At 43.1% G+C, this 17,875-nt stretch overlaps 1 protein-coding gene across 2 annotated transcripts in view; it reads right to left on the reverse strand.

The window, feature by feature from the left end:
- MARCHF5 (membrane associated ring-CH-type finger 5) overlaps positions 1-17,875 on the reverse strand; it is a 109,684-nt gene that overhangs the window by 23,664 nt on the left and 68,145 nt on the right. The window lies entirely within an intron of this gene.

Genomic DNA, 17,875 nt, shown 5'->3' on the forward strand with positions numbered 1-17,875 from the left:
GCAGGAACCTCAGCAGCGTCTCTGGATCACAGGTGGTGATGAATATCTTCCAAACCGGTCCGCACGGGAATGCCTAGGAGTCCCCACTCATGGGATTGTGGAGAGGGATAAACCAAAAGGACACCATAGAATAATACTGTATGGGCAATTTATTGGAAGATAAAGGAATACACTTACAATGATACTCCTAACGCATTTCCTTAAAAATAACATCCTCAAAGGAATTAGCCTAAAAGGAATTAGCCTAAAAGGAATTAGGCTAATTTCTTTGAGGATGTTATTTTTAAGGAAACGCGTTAGCGGTATCATGAGTGCCTATCTTTTCTGAATGCTTCTTACCACCTGTGAAGTTATAAGTGTATTCCTTTATCTTCCAATAAATTGCCCATACGGTATTATGCTATGGTGTCCTTTTGGTTTATCCCTCTCCACAATCCCATGAGTGGGGACTCCTAGGCATTCCCGCGCGGACCGGTTTGGAAGATATTCATCACCACCTGTGATCCAGAGACGCTGCTGAGGTTCATGCCTATTCAGTACCGAGGACATCTACATATACAGCCTGTATGATCCATTTGCTGTACAGTACTTTGGGTCCATACCATCTGGTGAGCACATCTTGATTCCTTTGGTGTGGGATTTATCGTTTGTTGCAGTTATTTCACACACTGGAGTCAACACCTTTTTCAAGTAACAGTTTACACTTTATGGACATTCTGGACTTTGATTTTTTGTATTTTGGTTTGATTGTTCACGTTTTACTTCGTGCACATTTACTCACACATTTTTAGCGCTGCACTATTTTTCTTAATATTTCTTAATATGATAGAACTACATGAAATGTCACTGTGTGACATTTCAATAAAATTTGTTTAAAAAAAAAAAAAAAAAAGAAAAAAAACTGAACAGTGCAATGCGTAAGTGCTGTTGCATCAACACTGTGCTGGTCGGACCTCACACACCAGCTGCTGAGTTCCAATGCAGCGGCTGGTATAAACGAGCCGTTACATCATTTTAATGAACAGGGTCACAGACTGAACTGGCCTACCTCTAAAATGGACTTTGCAGTGTGTACTTGTGGGTTGGTGTTAACTGACAAGCTAGAATAGTTATCAATATGTGGCTTTGCAGTACCTAGCGGGCTGCACAGCAATGATCAACAGAGCCTTTGTTTAGGTCAGCATAAGATACTTACTGCTTACATACACATAGCCTCTGACACATGTCAAAAAGGTTAGCACTGACACCTTACTGCATGGTTTAATTCCCATTACAGGCACCATCAGACGAGAGCACAAATGTCCTTCCCTGGTGTGTAAAGGGTCCCTGTTCATTCATATTCCCTCTAACAGCTGCAGTCATTGACCTGGAACTCAGGACATCCTTGATCTCAAACAGCAACTCCGCAAGTAATGAAGCAAAGAGAAGGATGACAGGTCAAGAGTATCCACAACAATGACAGCCCCATACCTTAAAAATTCACGTACACAAAAAATAATTGCACCTGGTGTAAAGTTCCATATATCCCCTTTGCCTATATCTGCAAAGCAATCAAAAAATACTTTCCTACCAAATGCCGGCATTGTAAATGGGTAGTGCTCCTCTTTCCTAGGAATTGGAAACTACAATACTGCCTTGGAACATAATGTGCAAAACCGAACTTATAATTTTTCCTCCACCACGTGCCCCCTTCCCCCAATCTCTCTATCAAGATCGATGTCACAACTATCAGCCCATATATAGATGCCAAGGTCCTAGCTGTAATCCTGGACTCTGAACTCTCCTTCTAGCCCCACATCCAATCACTGTCCAAATCTTGCCACCTCAACCTCCACAACATCTCCAAAATACGCTCCTTTCTAGCCAAGGACACAACAAAGCTCCTAGTTCACTCCCTGGTCATCTCGCCACTCGACTACTGCAATTCCCTCCTTATTGGCGCACCTCTACATAGGCTATCCCCCCTTCAAGCCATCATGAATGCTGCTGCCAGACTCAGCCACCTTACCAATCGCTCAGTGTCCGTTTCTCCTCTCTGTCAATCCCTCCACTGGCTTCCGCTCAACCAACAAATTAAATTCAAAATACTAACAACTTACAAAGCCATTCACAACTTAGTCCCCAGCTACATCACTAGCCTAGTCTCAAAATACCAACCTAATCGTTCTCTTCGTTCCTCTAAAAACATCCTACTCTCTAGCTCCCTCGTCACCTCCTCCCATGCTCGCCTCCAGGACTTTTCCAGAGCCTCTCCAATCCTATGGAACTCCTTACCCCAATCTGTCCGATTATCTCATACTCTATTAGCTTTTAGATGACCCCTAAAAACCCTCCTCTTCAGAGAAGCCTATCCTACCCACACCCAACAACCGCACTTCAATTTTCTCCATTAGCTCATCCCCCAGTTATTGCCTTCTGTTTCACTTGACCCTCCCTTCTAGATTGTAAGCTCTAACGAGCAGGGCCCTCTAATTACTCCTGTATTGAAATGTATTGTAACCCTCATATTGTAAATCGCTGTGCAAACTGTTGGCGCTATATAAATCCTGTAAAATAATAATAATAATTATGTCAGTCTCCCTGCATGTGTGCTGATCCTGCAAGAGGATCTGAGGAGTGTGTTAGACCGGCTCTGTGCAGCAAAGGAAAGAATTAATAAATCAAAAAGCTATCATATAATGAATAGGTTATATAATGTGTCTCACTACTCTTGGTTCACACTGCCGTGCTGTGGGGCAAAAATAACACCCACCACTACCACCACTACCACCACTCTATGGTGAAAAGAATGCAAAATGCTTATTGTACAAAGATTATAACAAGGAGGAGGAAAAGACTATAGCTGGAATGGACATAAAAAGAGAAGATAAAAGTAACCTGTTTATTAGGATATCTAGAAGATTTAATTTAACATGATGTTATAAAAAGAAAAAAAAAAAAACAATACAAATGGACATTAGGAGCAGACGTTTCTAGGAGGAAAAGCTTTGCAAGGTCCAGTACAGGGATGAATTATTCAGAATTAGTACATTTTACAGCGCGGTGCAATTCTGCAAAGGCCAACCTGACAAAATGTAAACATACAACACAGAACACTGCGCAGTGTTGTCCCTGCAGACCTGACCTAAAGTCAGAGAAGTGACTTTGGAGCTGGAGAACTCATGGCTGGCCGCTGATGTGCTGTGACTTGAGGTCTCCTAAGATTTCCATTTTTATCCCTTAGTCAATAAAGAGAGGAGGCTCTATGAACATTTCCTGGCATAATTCGGTTTTTCAAACAACTCTGTTCCAACAGGAAGGTCACATAAAAGATACTTGTGCAAGCAAGAAGACTTTCACGTTCAAGACTCTAAAACTTTAAACAATGATCTCACCTTGTTGGACAGTGTTAATTTCATAGACAAAAATATTTTCGTCAACTAAATGAACGCCATTTGGCCTCTTACACACGATAATTTTGTTTGAGCATCTCCTTTTTCAGCCGTAAATTTCAGGCATATTTGACTTATTGAAATGTACGCATTTTCGCGCAAATGTATTCTCGCGTTTTTGTAAAATATGCAAATTAGCATTTTTTCAGATCAACTGTATGTTCGCATGTGTTCATTTGTTCACAATCGCTTTATTTACACGTCCAAAATTTACTGTCCAAAAATGCAGATTTTTCTATTTTGTGCTTACTGAAGAATGGATGGAGCTCATTTACACGCCTGTGTGCATAGGCACATTACAATGAATGGGCTGAATTTTAGCTCAGAAAAAAAAAAAAAAAGCTGTACTGAGCTTTTTTAAGCTGCAGTGTGCAAGAGGCCTTTTAGTACCACTAAAACAATTCAGAAGACTAAAATACAACTAAAGCTAAAATGGCATTGTAGTCAAAAGACCACGACTAAAACTTAATCAAAACTTGTCAAATACAGCCAGTGAGCCAATGAGGAGAGAGCAGGGGCGGGGCCAAGCCATGGCTCTGTGTGTCTTATAGACGCATACAGAGGGGCTTGGGAGGCACTGGTCAAGGTAGAGGAGCCAGGAGCGCCAGGGGTGAACCCAGGAAAAGGAGGATTGGGGCTGCTCTGTTCAAAACTATTGCATAGAGCAGCTTAAGTATGACATAAAGCAAACAAATCTATCAGAGATGCACCGATATTTTGACGGCTGAAAATCATGTTATGGCCATTTTGCCAAAAAGAGAAAAAGGTGTTGATAATTGCACTGAAAACACGTTATTTTGGTGGGATTTCGCCACCACTTAACTGTGCTCATGGTTCGTTTTTAACGGGTCTCAAAAAACTGCATCAAAAACCTTACATGGGTGCGTTATTGATGCGTTCTTCTTGCATTTTCAATGGGAAGGAGCATTTTTGCTGCTTTATATATAAAAATATGTATACAGTTTAAAAACCTGTAATTTTCGGTTTTCGGGCAATGGCATCCTGCATTTTTGGTATCAAAATTTCCATCCGGTGCACATCTAAAAACCTAAAATATTAATTTAACCACTTGCTGACCGCCCCACGTATATATACTGCGGGGTGGCAGCTCTCCTGCGCGAAATCACACACAGGTACATGATTTCGCCCTTTTGCGTCTGCAAGACCAGCTCAAGTTGTGATTGGACACAGCGAGAGTTGAATGTGCAGGTCCGGTGGACCCGATGTATGCCAGGACTCGCCGATTGTTCCAGAGAGAGGCAGAACAGCGGTCTGCCTAAGTAAACAAGGCAGATCACTGTTCTGCTAGTAGGGGAGACAGATCTAGGAACACAGATCTCGGTCTTCTTGCAGCAAAAGCACCCCCCCAGTTAGAAAGCACAATCTAGGAGCACATTTAACCCATTAATTGCCCCTGACGTTAAACCCTTCCCTGCCAGTGTCAGTACAGTGACAGTGCATTTTTTTTTTTTTTTTAGTACTGATCACTGGATTGGTGGCACTGGTCCCCAAAAAATGTGTCAGATTTGTCTGTCGCAAGGTCACTGTCCAGCTAAAAATTGTTGATCGCTGACACTATTAGACGATTATCATCACTGACACACACACACACACACACACACACACCTATACAGGTTGAACTGGATGGACTATCATATTTATACAACCTTAACTACCATGTTACTATTACCAGTAAAAAAAATATAAATTCCATAAATCTATCCCATAGTTTGCAGACACTAACTTTTGAGCAAACCAAACAATATACACTTAAAGCGGAGTTTCACCCAAAAGTGGAACTTCCGCTTTAAATAGTCCTAACCCCCTGACATGCCACATTTGGCATGTCATTTTTTTGGGGGGGAGGGGGGGGGAGCGGGTACCTAGTTTTGACAGGTACCCGCTCCCACTTCCGCTCAGAGCGCCGCGACGCCCTGAGCGGAAGTTCTCCTCTCTCCCTCCCTCCCTGCAATCTTCTGGGACATGTCAGAGGTCCCAGAAGAGTGTCGGCCAATCACGACGCATAGCGCAACTAGCGCATGCGCAGTGCGTACCCGGCTGTGAAGCCGCAAACTGTCACAGCCGGGTGCCCACATCAGTGATGCCGGCGCCGCAGAGCAGAGAGGGAGAAGACGGCGCATCGCTGGACCGTGGGACAGGTGAGTGTGTGCGGTTAGGCTGGAACTCCGCTTTTAATGGGATTTTCTTTTACCAAAAACATGTAGCAGAAAACATATTGGCCTAAACTGATGAAGAAATTAAATATTTTATTGGACATGTTATATAGTAGAAAGTAAAAAATTTGTCAGTCTTTTTTTGTTTAGATCACAAAAAATAAAAACTGCAGAGGTGATCAAATACCACCAAAAAAAAAAGCTGTATTTGTGGGGGGAAAAAAGACAGAAAATTTTATTTGGGTACATCGTCGCACATCGACCACGCAATTGTCAGTTAAAATAATGCAGTGCTGTATCGCAAAAAATGGCCTGGACATTAAAGGGGTAAAACCCGCTGGAGCTGAAGTGGTTACAGTTTCTAGTATTCCTTTAAAGCTGCTGGAATTATAAGGCTTTTAAAGTCTTTATTATGGAATAAAAAGATAACTGTCAATTCTAAAGAAATACCAAATCTTGGCATTGTGGTTCAGTTTTGCCTGCACGTAACACTCTATAAAGGCTAGGATTTATTTCTCTACAGCTAATGTTCTCTGGCGTGACTTGCACTTTCATCAAGTGACTGAAGGCTATGTGACTAGGCATTGAGAAATTAAGATACATAGATTTTAGAGAGAAAGCAATATTAAACTAGAAAACATACAATTTCCGGGGAAATTGTGTGAAGTGTTCTTGCCGCCACTGGTAGTCTCCAGCTGGAGTGGACGGAGCAACTATGTGTTAGTGTGGTGTGTGTGTGTAAGTGTGGTGTGTGTTAGTGTGGTGTGTGTGTGTGTGTAAGTGTGGTGTGTGTGTGTGTGTAAGTGTGTGGGGTGGGGGGGTGTGGGTGTGTGTGGGTGGGGTGTGTGTGTGTGTGTGTGTGTTGGAAATTTCCGGGGGAAATTGTGTGAAGTGTTCTTGCAGCCACTGGTAGTCTCCAGCTGGAGTGGGCAGAGTAACTATGTGTGTGTGTTAGCGTGGTGTGTGTTAGTGTGGTGTGTGTGTGTGTTAGTGTGGGGGGGGGGGTGTGTGTGTGTGTTGGAAATTTTCGGGGGAAATTGTGTGAAGTGTTCTTGAAGCCACTGGTAGTCTCCAGCTGGAGTGGGCGGAGTAACTATGTGCGTGTGGGAGTGGCAGAAGTTTGTGTGGTGTGTGTCTAAGTGTGGTGTGTGGGGTGTGTGTGTGAAATTTCCGGGGAAATTGTGTGAAGTGTTCTTGCCGGCATTGGTAGTGGGCGGAGTAACTATGTGTGTGGGAGTGGCAGAAGTTTGTGTGGTGTGTCTTTAAGTGTGGTGTGTGTGTAGTGTTGGGGGGGGGTGGTGTGGGTGTGTGTGTGGGGGGGGTGGTGTGTGTGTGTGTGTGGGGGGGTGGTGTGTGTGTGTGTGTGGGGGGGGTGGTGTGTGTGTGGGGGGGGGGGGGTGGTGTGTGTGTGTGGGGGGGGGGTGGTGTGTGTGTGTGGGGGGGGTGGTGTGTGTGTGTGTGTGTGGGGGGGTGGTGTGTGTGTGTGTGGGGTGGGGGGGTGGTGTGTGTGTGTGGGGTGGGGTGTGTGTGTGGGGGGGGTGTGAGGGGGGTTGGGTGTGTGAGGGGGGTGTGGTGGGGGAGAGTGTGTGTGGGTGTGTGTGATGTTTGTGTGGGAGCAGCAGTTAAACTTTGGCAGTTGGAAACAAATGGTCTAGTTTTGAACATTCCACCATTCATTCTTATGGAGCAACTCACCAAAGTTGGAGGTGCCCATCTTCATACGGCTCTAGTGTAAAAGCTCTAAATCTCACAGCTTAGAGACTTATACTGTAGGAATCACAAGACCCCAGTGGACATTTTGTTGTATAGGATTTCTATTAAACATTAAAACTGAAGGCACAGTCACAGGTTAGAACACGGCCTTGAAATTTGAGATGGTTTGAGTGCAGTTTCAATAAATGTCAATGGACGGCATGAGTTGGTAACAAACGATCATAGTGTAAAAACTATTAGGGCTATGGCTCAGATGTGGACATGTTAAGTGGCCGCAGAGATAGGCAAATGTTCTGATGTAACATTTGTGTAGGTGGCCTTAAAATGAGGGAGTGGCAGCAGTAAAGAAATTGTGGCAAGATTTCTTCGCTCACCCTCTAACTATTTTCAGGCCCTACTCTAGTTTGGAACATTCCGCCATTCATTCCTATGGGCCAACTTTGCAAAATTTCGCCACAAAAACAACGATTTTTCGCAAACCATTTGGCAAAAGCTTCCAAAAAGTAATAGCAACGAGATCAGGGATGATCTGCTCGTTTCAGTATATTACTTGTCTATGTAGTGTAAAAACTATGGGAGGAGTTAGGGTGCCAAATTTTCCCATAGGCTTTTACTATAATAAGAATGATATAAATGTGAAAGAATAGTAAGTGTACTTGCCATAGGCAAGAACACTTAACTAGTGATTGACCGATATTGTTTTTTAATGCGGATACTGATATTTTGGTCATCGAATATCTGTATCGGCCGATATTTTCGGACATATAACATTTTTTTTTCTTCTTCAGGTACTCCTTGTGGAGGGATCTTGGGGTCTAAAAGACCCCAATCCCCTCCTCGGCACTAAAAGGCATTCAAAGCGCCAAGTTTGGCTGTTTTGAATGCTGTCAGTTTTTTTAATTTGGTGCAGGAGACCAGCGCATGCGCACTTGCGGCAGAGATACCAGCTTTCATGGGGACACATCTTCATGCTACACTGGGTCTTCTCTTCGGCAGCGGCGGAGGTAGGATGCCCGGGTCTCCCGGTGGGATGGGAGACCTGGGTGAGCAGTGGAAGGCGGTAGACGTCCACTCCCGCTCCTTATAATGACACCTGAGCAGCTTCTGAGCCACATCGGTTGTCATTACAAGACAGCCGACCATCGGCTATGGACGCCGGTACTGGGGTGATGCCTCTAGCTGCAGGCATCACTCCGGTACAAGCACTTTCCCTAAATACTGGCAATATCGGTAACCTCAGGGGCCAATTCGAATATATCGGGGAAAGTGCATATCGGCCCCTGATATATCCGTGTTGCGATAATTGGTTGATCTCTACACTTAACTATCATTAAAAGTAGCCATGTCTCTGAAGAGATTCTGAACGATATGTACAAAGATGTGGTAAGACTGAGAAAATATTTACTAGGACTTCTCCAATGAATATATATATTGCATTCAACAGTGTTTCTCAACCTTTTTCTAGTCACGGCTCCCTAAAAAAGTATTGGGGCACCCCAGTTGTGGGGTGGACCTTGAGTTCCGATCCCTGGAATGCTATTAGTAGTCTCCGCCTTGCATATTTGTCCCGCATATATATAGGGCTAATGCGTCCAGTTGAGGATGACGTAATTTGATGATGAAACACGTAGGGTGGGTTTGGAGACATACAACGCCACTGCATGCTGGGACGCGGCAGCCATCTTGTTGGTTAGAAATGCTGGTTGTTTTTATACAGAGATGCAGATTTTTTACTGCTATCATGTGAGTGTTATCCTAATACTTATTAAACTTGGTTGAGACTTCTACACTATGAGGAGTGTTTCATTTGTTTCCATATGAGATTTTTAAGTCCTGGTGGAGATAATGGAGTGAGTTGGAGAGGAATTTACGGTTATTGGATATTACACTGGATTGATGCCCACTGCACATCTCAATCTTTGTTATGAGGGTCTGGAGTGGAGGGTAAGGGGCAGTGTGATCGGGTGTCGGTGGTGGCTTCTTAACGTACATTTGGCTGCACTTGAATTTATAATTCCCTTCGGACTTCTTTTATGGATTTCTGTGGATGTGGACTTTTATATTTTCTGACTGTTTAGCACTGCACACCATCATTTTCTTCTATATGCTTACGTTGTTGTTCCACAATATTGTGCTAGCAGCTTAATTAGAAATTGTGTATAGTTATCACATATTTTTTACTAAGTGCAGCAGATACGTGCTTGTTTTACCCCAGGGAACATGCGCATAAATCGCACACATTCCTGACACCCCAACATGCTACTCTTTAGCAGACATGCAGGGGTGGCATTAATTCCTAATGGTACCCCCACACATTGGGAAATGTGGTGCATTTCTAGTGCAGCATAATTTTTAACAAATGGTGGGGGACTTCTGTCCTGTGTTCCTGTAGGTAGGGCAGCTTACTGAAATGAATGGGCTGCCGTACATGTAGCCAGTACAGATGTGAACCAAGGGCTTATTCACAAGTGAGGTTGGAGAGCTGAAAAACACTGTTGAGCCATTTTTACCATCCCACCCCAACTGCTCCCCCTTTAGGTGCAAAGGCAGCAGCCAGGATCGTGAAACATGCTGTGTCCACAGGTGAAATATCTGCAAACATCTCCAGATGAAGAGCTCATTCTCCCAGATTTAGCTGTGGATGGTGGAGAAAATCTGCTTGCCAATTAAACCCTGAGCCCCACGTACAAGCTATTACATATGCTACTAATGTATTGTGTTGTTTATTGATTTATTTTTTTGCCTTACTTGCACAGCTTTGATGAGCTTTTTCATTTTGAAATACTGCCTCTACACATGCACATGTGTGGGATTTCACTTTGGCTGCAACTAACAATTATTTTCATACTCGATTAGTTGGCCGATAATTTTTTCCATTAACCGATCATTCAGATAATAACCTTAAAAAAGTGTGCAGTTAATATGCGAGTAAACAAAAAAAAAAAAAAAAAAAAAAAGCAATTTATTTTTAAATATCTCTATGCAGTGGTAAATATAAATAACCAACTATATGGTTAGGGATCAAAATCTCTAATCCACCCTGAGATTAACAGACAGAAGAGATATTCTTTACATACTATTAGAAGATGAATCTGGTAAATATCATCAGACTCCGAGATTACATTTTTTATTTAACTACTTAAAAGGACTGAGCCCATTTTTGACACATTTTGTTCACAAGTTAAAATCAGTATTTTTTGCTAAAAAAACTACTTAGAACCCTTAAACATTATATATATATATATATATATATATATATATATATTTTTAGCAAAGACTCTGGAGAATAAAATGGCGGTCATTGCAATATTTTTTGTCATGCGGTATTTGCGCAGCGGTATTTCAAAGGCCATTTTTTGGATAAATTACAAAAAATTACATTTCACTAAACCGTAAGTTACCCCATTTTTTTGTATATTGTGAAAGATGATGTCACGCCAAGTAAATAGATACCCAACATGTAACTGTTTGCACACACCCGTGGAATGGCGGCAAACTACGATCAATAAAAATCTCCATAGGTGGCGCTTTAAAAATGAACCGTTACCAGTTTAGAGTTAGAGTGTAGCTCTTTTATTTTTTTTTTAATTATTGCTCTTGCTTTGGCGATCGCGGCGATACCACACAGCGATTTGCGGGGCACGACTTCCGTATACGTTTTCTTTCGTGCGCGAGCTCACAGCGACGGGGGCGGCTAAAATTATTTTCTTTTTTCCTATTTTTTTAAATTTTAGCACAGGTACTCTTTATGGAGGAATCAGGGGTCTAAACTTCCATGTATTCAAAACGCCAAAAACTGCATTTTTGAATACATTAACTTTTTAAATCCGGCGCCTTTAGCAGCCGAGTAACCCGGATGTGAAGTCATGGACGCCGCCTCCGGGTTACGTCATCGGAGACCCGATAGAAGCCACATCCGGCTTTGATCGGGACTCCATCCAGCCTGCGTACGAGCCGGCCGGTTGCTCGGGCCTCCCGCTCGCTGGGGTAACGATCGAGTGGCTTCCGAGCCACATTGGTCATTACAGCCGGGAAGCTGACCGCCAGCTCTAAAAAACAGTACCAGGGTGATGCCTTTAGCTAGAGGCATCACCCCGGTACAACCCTTAAAAGTCAGCTGACATAGGTCTACGTGGCTGGTTGGTAAGGGGTTAAAGAAAAAAAAAATTAAAGATGTTTTTTTTCAGCCACGACTAATATATGATGTATTAAGAACTCCCAGGTCATAGGCCAGTGGATTGATAAAAGCTCCCTACGCCTACTGTCTTCCTTCAAAAATTTTCATTTTAAGAACATTCGTTTGATTTTCTAATCGTTAGTAGGGTCAAATTGATGTTCCTTTTGACCCCAGTGATGGAAAAATTTGAGGGAGTAAAATAGAAAACATTTTGGTAAAAGGAATTTTCAAAACAGTGGATGTGGTTTTCGTTCAGAAATTCCATCCATTTTAAAACTGAATGTTAAAAGCAAGTGAAATTTTCAAACATTCTTTGATTCAGCAAATGTACAAAGATTTTTCGTATGAATATTCTTGTCCGAAAATCGATACGTGTATGGCCAGCATAAGGCTCAGTTCACAGCTATGCAGTTTGCTTTTAATCCATTTCTGCAGTGCGTTTTGAGGTTTTGCTTCGATTTGCGTTTTGCATTTTTTATGGGTTTTTTTGGCCAATTGGTTGTTGGACAGATTAAAAAACGCAAATCGTGGCAAAAACACACTACATGCTTTTCTGCAGCTTCTCCATTGAAGTCTATTGAACCAAAAAAGCACTGTTTTCCGTTGAAAAAAGCCATTGACCCTTTCCAAATACGCAGCAGCTGAAAAAAGCATACCATGGTAAATGAACTGTAGGGCATTTCTGCAAAAAGCACCAAAAACGCATAGGTGACTGTGAACCAGGCCAGAGACGTTTAGTAGCAGCAGCAGCGTGATTTTTTTTGTATCACTTGTAATAATGACCGAAAAGTTTAAAAAAAAAAAAAAAAAAAAACTGTTTAGGTTATAAAATTTTGTAAATAAATACGTTTTTTCCTGCACTGACGAGGCCGCACTGGCAGGCACTGATGGGGTGGCAATGATAATGAGACAACTAATATGCAGCACTGATATGCGGCTCTGATAGGAAGCACTGATATGCAGCATTGATGTGCACTGATTATAGATGGCAATGATGGGTGGCACTGATGAGGAGGGCACTAACAGGATCCCTGAGCACTGATTGCATCTCTGGTGGCCATAGGTGGGCAATCCCTGGTGGCCATTGGTGGGCAATCCCTGGTGGCCATTGGTGGGCAATCCCTGGTGGCCATTGGTGGGCAATCCCTGGTGGCTCTAGTAGCATCCCCAAAGGGTCTGCACTGGTAATCAATGCTCTTATTACCAGCACAGACCCACCCCTGTCAGGAGAGCCGCCGATCGCCTGTCAGGAGCAAACTGAGGAAAGCCGATCAACGGCACTTCCTATTTACTATGTGACCAGCTGTTATTGGACACACCGCACCACCAATCGCAGCTCTGCGCATCCCCCGGGGGGGCGCAGAGTGGCCAATCACGCTGGATGTCATATGACGCCCGGCCGGGATGGGACAACCACTTTGCAGGCCTTCATTTTACTATATGATGGTCGGGAAGTGGTTAAACAGCAAACATGTTATACTTACCTGCTCTGTGTAATGGTTTTGCATAGAGCAGCCCCGATTCTCCTCTTCTGGAGTCCCCCATCAAAGCTTCTGGCTCCTCCTGCCTTCAGAGTGCCCCAATAGTAAGGTACTCACTGCCCAGGACTACATGTCCCATGAGGCATTGCTCCTCACACATTCACAAGTTCTCAGGTACTTACTGACATTTATGGATGGTGTAGTGAGCTGTATGTGTGCTGCATTGTATTTCCCGAAATGTAAACAAATAATGCAGTCTGCATGCAGGCCAACTAATCCATTATGAAAATAGTTGACAACTTTTTTCATAATCGATTAGTTGTCGATTATTCGATTAGTTGTTTCACCATAAAAACATGTTATTTAAGGAGACAGCGCAATCTCTTATTTGTTCTATATTATTTTGGATCTGGTGTTAAGGTTTCTCAGGGTGCAGCAGCTCTAACATTTACATAACCAAGTGTAAGGTTTTCTTTATAGGAAGGAAAAACTAGGCAATGGCTTATGATACACAGTGATTTAGCAAACGAAACATCATGCAGTTAGCACTTAAATGTTTATCAACTCCAAATGCTTAGCCATAACGTAACACCCCCAACTAAGCTAATCTTACCTATAAAGTGTTTCCTATAATTAAACTGACCGCTGTAGCAAAATACTTGGCAATACTAGCTCTGAATAAGCCAAGAACCAGATCCAGAAGTAAACAAAGATCAGCCTCTGCTTCCACGGTCTGTCTTGGTTTTGCGGTTTGTGATCTGTGCTTTCAAATCAGCACTAGTAGAAAGTGTGGTTTAGTGTAGTCAATGATTTTTCACGCTAGTAGACCCTTTACTGCAAATCAGATTGAACAATGTAAGTAAAACCTGAGATACTCTTATTTTAATTCTGCTAAAAAAAACTGCTATGAAATGTAGCCATCCCAGTCCAGGCTAGAAGCAGCATCTGCACAGTGTCACTTGGAGGCAGCACTATCCTGCCACCTCTGTCACTGCAGACGGCTCTGCCTTGTGTACAGCTCTGCAAGATCAACAGCTGTGACATTCCCTCAAGCAGCAGCTATTATCTGCATCCTTGACGTGGATACAATCGATTAACATGATCTAACTGCGGCAAGCTGCCAATTCCTAACAATTTAGCCATTGTAGAAAGACTGTTCTATATTTGAGAAGTACCTGCAATGTACAAGATACATCATCAATAAAATGACTGCATTAAGCAGATCAGTAAGTGGCAGAATGAGAAAAGATGTTAGTGAAATGTCTGGTAATACTGCCTGTTATTTATGAAGCATCATCCCTCTGTATTCATGCCAGCTGATGTTCTGTCCAAAACAAATTCCCAGCCAATTCTCTGAAGCTATCTAAAGAGTTTTCAGAGCACCCTGCAGTCATGAAAATGTCAGAAGTTCTGTAGCTGTAAATAAGTACCTGATTTATTTATTTTTTTAATCAGATAATGGGATTTTTGACTTGGCAAAAAACATTTCTCTGATGTTCATTGACCGACACAGCTTCTTATCTTCTTGACAGTTGGGCTACACAACCCCCTACATGAGTAGGACACTAGGCAGGAAAAAGCTTGACTAAGCCTATGGGGCAGTCCCAGGGGGTATACTCCCACTCAGCTATAGGCATTCAGTTTTGTTACAAGCAGTGTCAGAAGAAAACCAACTTCACCAAGGGGTGGGTGCTGTGTCTGTCAATGAACATCAGAGAAATTAATTTTTATAGTAAGTCAAAAATTCCATTTCTCTTTGGTTCATTGACAGACACAGCGTCTCACCTTCATGACAGTTGGGACATCCCAAAGCAGTGTCAAACATGAGGGGTGGTAACCGGAAGAAAAAAAAATTCCCAAGGCTAAACCATAGCCAGCCAGGTAACAAGGAGCTCAACCATAAACAACTGGAGCTCATCTGAAAAAGAAGAAAAAAAAACAATACACCCTCGGAGGACCAGGTCCTCTAAACAGCAGCCTGCAAAACCTTGCTGCCAAAAGAAGCATACGCAGATGCCAACACATCCACCTTTTAAAACTTTGTGAAAGTGTGCACAGACCACCAGATGACCGCCTTGTAAACCTGCAGCACTGATGCCTGATGATAGAAGGCCCAAGAGGCACTAATCGCCAGAGTAGAGTGAGCCTTAACAGGGCAATAGTACAAATAGTGAGTGATTTCGGAAAATACTATAGCTGTCAGATACACCCTGATTGCCCAAACCACATCCAAGGAATGCCAGGACATAGGGAAGGCAACACAATGTCTTCATTCAAATGAAAATCAGAGACGACCTTTGGAAGGAACAACGGACAGGGACATATAACCACCCTATCTCTGTGAACCACCAGGTAAGGTGAATGACAAGACAACGCCGCCAGCTCCGACACCCTGTGCGGAGAAGAGCAACCAAAAAGGCCACCTTCTGGGACAGTGTAGGCAGGGGAACCTCCCTAAGACTTTTGAGAGGGAGGCTCCTGAAGAACAGACAGCACCAAATTGAGGTCTCACGACTGCTATGGAGACCGCACTGCAGGAACCAAGTTTCAAACTCCCTGGATAAAGGTGCAAACTAAGGAATGTGTGGCCAATAGACGTTGAAAGAAAACCGCTAAGGCCGAAACCTGGCCCTTGATGGTACTTCAGGCCAGGCGCTGCTCAACCCCCCATTGGAGGAAAGTCAATATCCGAGCCACCGAAAAGGAGTGAGGGTGAACCCCAAGAGACTCACACCATGCAATGTATGTCTTCAAAGTACGATAGATCTTCCCAGAGGAAGACGCCCGGCTTATGCGGCGTCTTCCGGTGTTCTCAGCCTCGGCAACACTCCGCTCAAATCGGTGATGACGTCACTCCGTACAGAGTTTTCCAATCTACATCATATGCCCATGCTCTCTGCTGCCATGGCTAGATACGAGCAAATATTGCAGTTTATGCACTTCAACGACAATGAACTCTGTTGCCCTGGGGTTGACTCTGAAAATGATCGGCGTCACAAAATTCGGCCTCTTGTAAACCACTTCAACCACATATTTGCAGCCTTGTTTATCCCGCCAACAAGATGTCTGCGTTGAGTACCTGATTACGTTTTCTGGCTGCCTTGCTTTCAAACAGTTTCTCCCCAGCAAGCGTGCCAGATTTGGGGTCAAGATGTATAAGCTCTGTGACAGGGCAACAGGCTATACATGTAGGTTCCTGGTTGACAAGGGAAAAGATTGTTTGGGACTTGGTGTCACCCTTTTCCAGAAAGGGGTACCATTTATACATGGAGAATTTCTACACAAGCGTGCAACTTCTTAGACACCTCTATAGATTAGCAATTGGCGCAAGTGGCACCGTGCGATCTAATCGCCGGGGCTTCCCCCAATGGCTTGTAAATGTACCACCTAGTCAGGGGGAGAGAGCCTGCTTGAAGTGCAATCAATTGCTTGCAGTGAGGTGGAAGGACAAAACGGAACGCTTTCGCTCTGTCTTCCATTCACGCAGATAGGGCAGTGCAAGTTACAATGGCGACTGGTGTTGTTGAGAAGCCCCATAAAATGTGAGGGGTGGACTTAACGACCAGATGATGGGGTTGTACTTTGTTTCCCCTAAGGCCAGACACTGGTACAAAAAATACTGTATACTTCTTCCAATTGGCTCTTTTCAACGCTTATGTACTATACCAAGCGTCAGGAAACACTGGATTCTGCCCAAAATTCCAGGAAGACATCATCACAGACCTTCTGTATCCAGAAGGTGCTGTAGCCCAATTTCCCAATCCAAATGCAGTGAGCTGGCTGCATGAGAGGCCTTTTTCAGATGTCCTCCCTGGTACCTCTACCCAAACAGAACCCCAAAAAAGATTCCGTGTCTGTAGCAAGCACAGATATAGGCGTGACAGCTGCTATTTTTGTACCCTGTCCTGGCGAACCTAGTCTCTGCATCGGTGACAGTTTCTGTCGCTACCACACACTAGTGGAGTATTAGTATAGGGTACAGGACAACAGAGTCTAACGCACACTTTCACACAGGATCTCAAAAGATGTTAGATGGCTATCACATTTTGAGAGACTCTAACCTGGTACGTTTATAGCTACAATAAAAGCGTAAAAAAGAAAAAATGTAAAAAAGAAAAAAGCCAAAATTAGTTGGCATTTTACTGTTCTTATGGTTTTACTGTATTTTATGCTAAACTGTAATGTTTTGTTACTGTGTTTTATGGTTAACCATTGTTTGCTTTGTGGGTACGCCATTCAGCTGCAGCACTGATTTGTTTATTTTGACAGCAACAGGGTTTGCTCTCACAATATGTAAAATCAGTGACTCCAGCGCTGTAGGAGGCGATTTCACCACCACAGTTAAAAAGAGAGCATATGTGGCGAAGAATAGGGGCTGGGGGCGGATTGTCTCTATGCTTCGCCATATGTTTTACTCTTTTTTGGTACAGATTGCAATAATAAAAAAAAAAAGTTGTTTTATTGATACTGCGTTTTATCGTTAACCGTTGCTTTTTGACCGCAAAAATTTTTTTTATATGCCAAAGCATAAGGGATGGGGTGGACAGAGAGGGCAGATCTCCCCTATGCTTCGGCATATATATTTTTTTTTTTCTCACTTTTCTTGGCAGACCACTCATCAGTCCAGCAACAGTACGTTGCTGGTCCCTGTTGGGCATATATTGTAATGTTCTTTTTTTCATACAGCCTGTGGGATGAACGAAAAAAGAGATTCCTCCATTCACATTGATCGAACAGTGGTATGCCCACCATTGGAATACCGCCCTGCATCCACCCACGTCTAATGATGGGCATACATGAACTGTTCTCATTTGTTTTGGAAAATGAAGAAAGAAAAAAGGAAAAAAAAAGTTTTTTCTTTTTTCAACTTTCAAAACTTTGTGACAAAAAGCAAGATCT

This window comes from Pelophylax lessonae, assembly GCF_965119305.1.
Source record: "Pelophylax lessonae genome assembly, chromosome: 9".
In the NCBI taxonomy this organism is placed as follows: domain Eukaryota; kingdom Metazoa; phylum Chordata; class Amphibia; order Anura; family Ranidae; genus Pelophylax; species Pelophylax lessonae.